This window comes from Thalia democratica, chromosome 2 (genome assembly GCF_965202585.1).
Source record: "Thalia democratica chromosome 2, ktThaDemo2.hap1.1, whole genome shotgun sequence".
NCBI lineage: Eukaryota > Metazoa > Chordata > Thaliacea > Salpida > Salpidae > Thalia > Thalia democratica.
The window spans coordinates 15,117,202-15,123,201 of NC_139166.1; positions in this window are offsets into that span (position 1 = coordinate 15,117,202).

Below are 6,000 nucleotides of genomic sequence, written 5' to 3' on the forward strand. Positions count from 1 at the left end.
TCAGGAAACGTTCCTTTTATAGTTTAAGGACTTTAAATGTTCGAATTTTGAAATTATAAAAAAAAAAATTAGAAAAAAAAAATAGGTAGTTTTTTTTCAACAAAAATTGTATTTTTCAAAATTCAAAAATTCTTGATTTTATCATTTAAGAATATAATTATACACTTTCTGTTAGAATTTGAAGAAAATTGCTTAAAAAATGAAGAAGGAGATAGACTATTAGTGAAATGGTCTTTTTTTGTGTTTTTAGTTTGTGCCTTTCATTAGGAGTCTATTGAAGTCAACGACTTTGGTCGCTTATATCTCAAGAAATATTTCTAATTTTTTCAAGCAGTTAAAAATGTCTGATAGCTCAGATAAAATTCTATAAAATAAGATCAACTTGTAAAAATTAAGGTGGACCCCCCTATGCCCTTAACTTCATTTTTGATAACTTAGAGCAAAAAACACTCTTGTGCTTATACAAAGCAATTGATTACTTTTTTTATTATTTTTTTCAGGAAAAATTCAACTGTTAATGATTTATTTTAAATAACCGATAATTTATTAACATTGTTAAAATTTTTCAAGGCTTTGCTGAGTCATAAATGATAAATTTTATTCAATTTTAGTAGTTTTACATTTTCTAACTGAATGAACAAATAACAAAGACTTAGTTATAAAATAAATTATTTATGAAAATATAGTAACAATTATGTTAAAAAAAAACTAAGTAAATTATACTTCAAAAAAAAAAAAAATATTGCTGCACTACTATCTTCTTTCCACATAGTTTCTTAATTTATAATAGAAGATAACATAGATATTAAAAGTTGAACAGTAAAGATATAAGATTTATTATACAAAATGGCTTTCTTGTTTTGTAGCATAATTTAAAATAGATTTAAAAATGATCTTAAATAAATAAACTATATTAAATATTGTGTTAAAAAAAAATAATTCTGTTAACTATAAGTTTATATAAAGCCATCAGGCGGGATATAAATGTCATTTTAATTCTTTAAATGCTATTTTCCATGACTGTCACATATATTTTTAGATTTATTTAAGCACTGACGAGGTCTTTGACCGAAACTTAGTTTGAAAAATAAATTCTTTAAAAAACAAATTCATAAACAAAATGTCGTTAATAAAACTTTTTAAAACGTAATTTACGAGATAATTTTAATAAGTAAAACAAAACCACTTTAGCCTCAATATGCAATACCATAGTTGCCAGATTTATACTAGTAAACCGCCACAGTTTTGAGCTAGCCTTATGTTTTTAGTTAAAACAAATAACTGTACCAATTTTTAAACATTTCTTCTTAAATTCTGCTTACTCTATTATCAATCTAGAGCAGGGGTCGGCAGCCGTATGTAACTCGTGGGCCGCATTTAACAATTAAAAATCTTTCTAGGCCGCATTTGTTTAAAAAAATTTTGGTTATTATTAGAAAAGTATTATTTTACATCAAAATTATGATAATATTAGCAATATTAGAGCACTAATAAAGAGTATTAATAGAATTAGGACCTAAATGTTAGTTTTTATTACACAATTTTTTATTTGTATTGTTTTTAAATTGAATATATCTGGCTAAAAAGGAGCTTGCGGGCCGCAGATTTTGATTTTTAGGGCCGCATTTGACCTGCGGGCCGCAGTTTGTCAAGCCCTGATCTAAAGGTAACTATAGTAATGTACAAAATTCTTTAATGAAGGATACAAATTTTACAAACCAAAAATTTATAATTTTTATTTATACAAATACTTGAAGTTATAACTCTCTGAAATTAGCTTTATGAAAATTAAATAAAAAAATGTAGAACATGATTAATAACAAAACAAACAAAATATAAAACTTTGTAAGTCAATATATTACAAATTAAATAAGTTACACCTACAACGTTTTCTAAACTTTTAAAGTTCAATTTTGTAAAAAATAAAACATCTAGACAACTTTTTAACACTGAACGCTTAGGCTAAACAATAAAAAGTATATAGATAGTGTTAGATATAAGTAAGTGGAATTGATGGTTTTATAACTTAGTAGCTGTCAAAAAAGTTCAGCAAGTACGTATTGAGAGAAAAAGTGTTACTTTTGAAAGGGAAAAAATAGTATATGTACATTTTTTAACTGCCGTTAAGCTTATAAAAAAGAATAAAGCGAAAATTTAAAAATTAATGTACAGCAGCATAGACATGCAAAAAAAAATAAAGTTTGATGTTCATTTCCTAGGCATACCACAACACAGTCATTCATGCATGACAATTTTTAATTCTTGACATTAAATTAATAACGATATTGCTTCATTAAACAGCTATCAATGTACAATAAAGACAAATTTATGAAACTAATTTATTTTAAAATAACAATTTTATAGCTAAAACAGTTTCTAAATAAACCTAGCAAAAGGAAGAACATAAACGAATTTTCACTTGCTTAATTGCAAAGTTTGTATAAAAAATCTCTACATAAATACTCGATTATAAAGTTTTAAGCTTATATATATAACATTTTTATTTAGTGTTGAGAAGTCTTTATCGACAAAGTTCTTGTAAGCCTACATAAATTTTCAACAGTTATGAAAATACACAAACGTTTATTATGTTTTTTAAATTTTCATGTATGAGTGACTATGTAGCGATATACATAGATCTAGGTTTGTCATTTTGATACAAATATGATTTAAAAAAAATACTAAAATTAATTTTATTTAAGTAATATAAACTATTTTTAAAAAAAGAAAAAGTAACAACTTTTTCTGCACAGTTTACTTAGCATAATATTTTTTATGCATTGCTAATATTATTTTTGTTTCATGTATGGAATACGAGTCTTATTCTAATAAATTATTTCTGGTGTTTATTGTTAAAAAAGTAAGTTGCAGAAAAGTCAATTTTTGTTAATTATTATTTTGAGAACGCTATTATTAGTCTATCTATATGCTCAGTAGTATTATTCACTTCATCGAAAACTGTAAAGTTGTATATACCTTTTTATTATGGAAGCAGTTTTTATCAAACTTTTACCTCTCATATTTGTATTTGAACCATTTTTAATATATAGTGTACTTTGTTTAACAATAGATTTATAGAAATTTTACAATAAAACTTCATTTAATTTTTAAAATGCATTACTCTCACAGTAAGTGAGATTACATCTCTAGTAAGTGAGAGTCTCACTTACTATCTGTCTTCTTAAAAGCTTTTTAGTTCATTGAAAACAGGGTTGCTATTTTACATGGAAACCTGGAATTTGACAGTTCAGGCAAAAAATAAACCTGGTAAAACCTGAAATTTTGAACAAAAACCTGAAAAAACCTGGATTTTTTTTATTTTGAGTTTTTGTAAACTTTTATAAAATAGATAAAGTTTAAATAATCATCATTTTCATGACTCATAAATATGTAGTTTTAGCTAACTTGGTTGTTATGGAAATAATAATGTTTTAACAATAAGATTTTGTTGATATTTTAGTGCGTGGAAGTCATTAGGAAAGAAATAAAAACATTACTTTGTACATATAACAAAAATGTTAAAACTGTTATACTGAAAAATATGAAGTGAACACAAAATTCATAATATAATTTTTGTTAAAAAAGTTGAAACTAAACAATATACATTTGTCTGTTGTCATTATTCTATTTTAGCACAAAATATATTTAATATACTTCAAAAAAAAATTTTTTTCTTAAAAAATAGTTTTATAAAGAACAAAAAATAGTATTTAGATTAGTTTTATTAGTAAACAAAAGTTAAATTAGATATTGCTGTAAAAGAAAGTGTCAAAAGAAGCAAGTAGAAATCAAAGAAATGTAGTAAGTTATAACAAGTTTAAGTTCTGAATACTTGTCAATTTTTATTTTAATTGAATTGTCAAATAAATATTGTTAAATTTGTTCTAGGACTTACTTCTAGGACTTAGTTTTAAGACTTAGTATTTTGTTCAAATAAAAATCTATCTCAACTAAATATCTTAACTAATTATTGCAACTATTAAAATATAAATTAATCATTTAATAAAATAGTTTAAAAAGAATTAATAAAAGATAACACGTTCAAACTACGAAAAAATTTAAGTAGACTTTAAATTTTTTGCATTAAACCAACATACGGCTTTTGAAAAACCATCTTAGAAGAACTTAGGTTAAAACATAAAAAATAAATTGCAATACTCTTAATAGTAACTCTTAAGTAATTTATATCTTTTGAACAGCAGTTTTGTAACTAATTAATAACTTAATAATGAAAATTCTCAAAAAAGATGTGCTTTCAAAATCGTAGAAGAAAATCTGAAAAGGCTGGAAGAATTTTGGAAAACCTAAAAAAAATCCAAAATAAAAACAAGTTGCAACCCTGTTAAAATTCTTTGAGTCGTATTGAACAAAGTATCATAGGGGTATTTTGTAATAAGGTTACTTAACAAAATATAAGTCCAAATAAGTCACAAAAAATTAACAATGCACAAGTCAAAGTAAGCCACACAGAGTATTGGCATAATTCAAGTCCTAATAAGTCACAGAAAGTATGTGACAATGTTTAAGTCAAAGTAATACACAAAGGGTATTGTCCAAATTTGCTCAATTAAATATCAAAATATTGGCAAACTAAAAACTTATATTACAAAAGTATTGGCAAACTATAAGTCCAACTAACAGGAAAATGGCAAAATACTAGCTAAAATCAGAGAAAGTTGGTTACTAAGTTAAGTTTACAAAATCACGATAAAACTGACAAAACTTAGTTTACAAAGTAATAATATAACTAAAATTTAGATCATAAAATCACAGTAGAACTGACAAAGTATTAGTATAAAAAAGTCATAAAAAGTGGTAACCGATGTTAATTCACAGTGAGTAATGTTATACTTTATGTTAGACACTAAAATCATATTAGCTAATTAGAAAAAGACAGTGTTTATTAATAACAAAAACAGTAAAGACCAGTAACATAGTGAAAGTTTTTAAGAATTTGCTTTATAGGTGTTTACATAGGCATGATATTTTAGTGTTTTTCAAGTAATTTTATTATTTATCTGTTTTTCAAATGCTGCAATATTTATTGTAGGATGTAACACATTTTTAATAATGTTTTTCAAGTTAAATTGAACTGTAAAGTTCTGGTATCACTATTAAAGTATTTTTGATTAAAAAAAATAAAAAGCTTTCTATAACAAAACCACAGTTTATAAAAAGTGTTTTATTATTTCATTTTTTGAAGACTACAATAAAAGTTTTAAGACTAATTTAAATTCTGATAAGTGTTTTTAATTTTAATTTTTAAAAAAAGGTATTTTTAGTAAAAAAAATTATTTGCATTATAATTTTTTGTTATTTTTATAGTCAAACTATTGAAAATCTTTGCAAACTAAATATCTTTAAAACGTTTTTAAAGAGTTTTGCGTTCTAATACTTTTTTTGAGCTTTAAACTAGTTTTGAAAACCTTTTTTTTTCTTTTTCCTTTATACTCAAATATTTCCTATTTATGTAGCTTTAAGAAAAATCAATTTTTTGTATGGGTTTAAATTTTTATAGTTTTTGCTTGACTAAGTAAATTGAGAAAAACTGTACTATTTAACAATAAAAATTGCATTCCTTCACTGTTCTACTAGAAAAAAAAAAGAACAAGAGTAGGTTTTCTTCGAGCAATAAGGAAAGAAAGTTTAGAGTGAGATTCAAGTCCATCATGACAATTAGAGGAAGTGTAACAGAACACCAGTTACACTGCTTATTAAGTTGAATACTAAAATATGTAGAAACAAAGTTATAATTAAAAGAAAATGATTCTGATGAAATACTTCTATATGTATACTGAGTTGTGGCATGAATTCATTCTAGCCACAGCCTGCTGCAGTTAACATGTTGTTCTAGAATAAATGTTTATATTACTTTCTTATAATTAATGTTTTAGTAGTGTTACTTTTTTTAATGTTTTTTATTTACATTCTAAGTAGTTATATCTTGCTTTGTTTTATATTTTTTAAAAGTATATTGCTAGTAGATTAACTCTTGTGTAA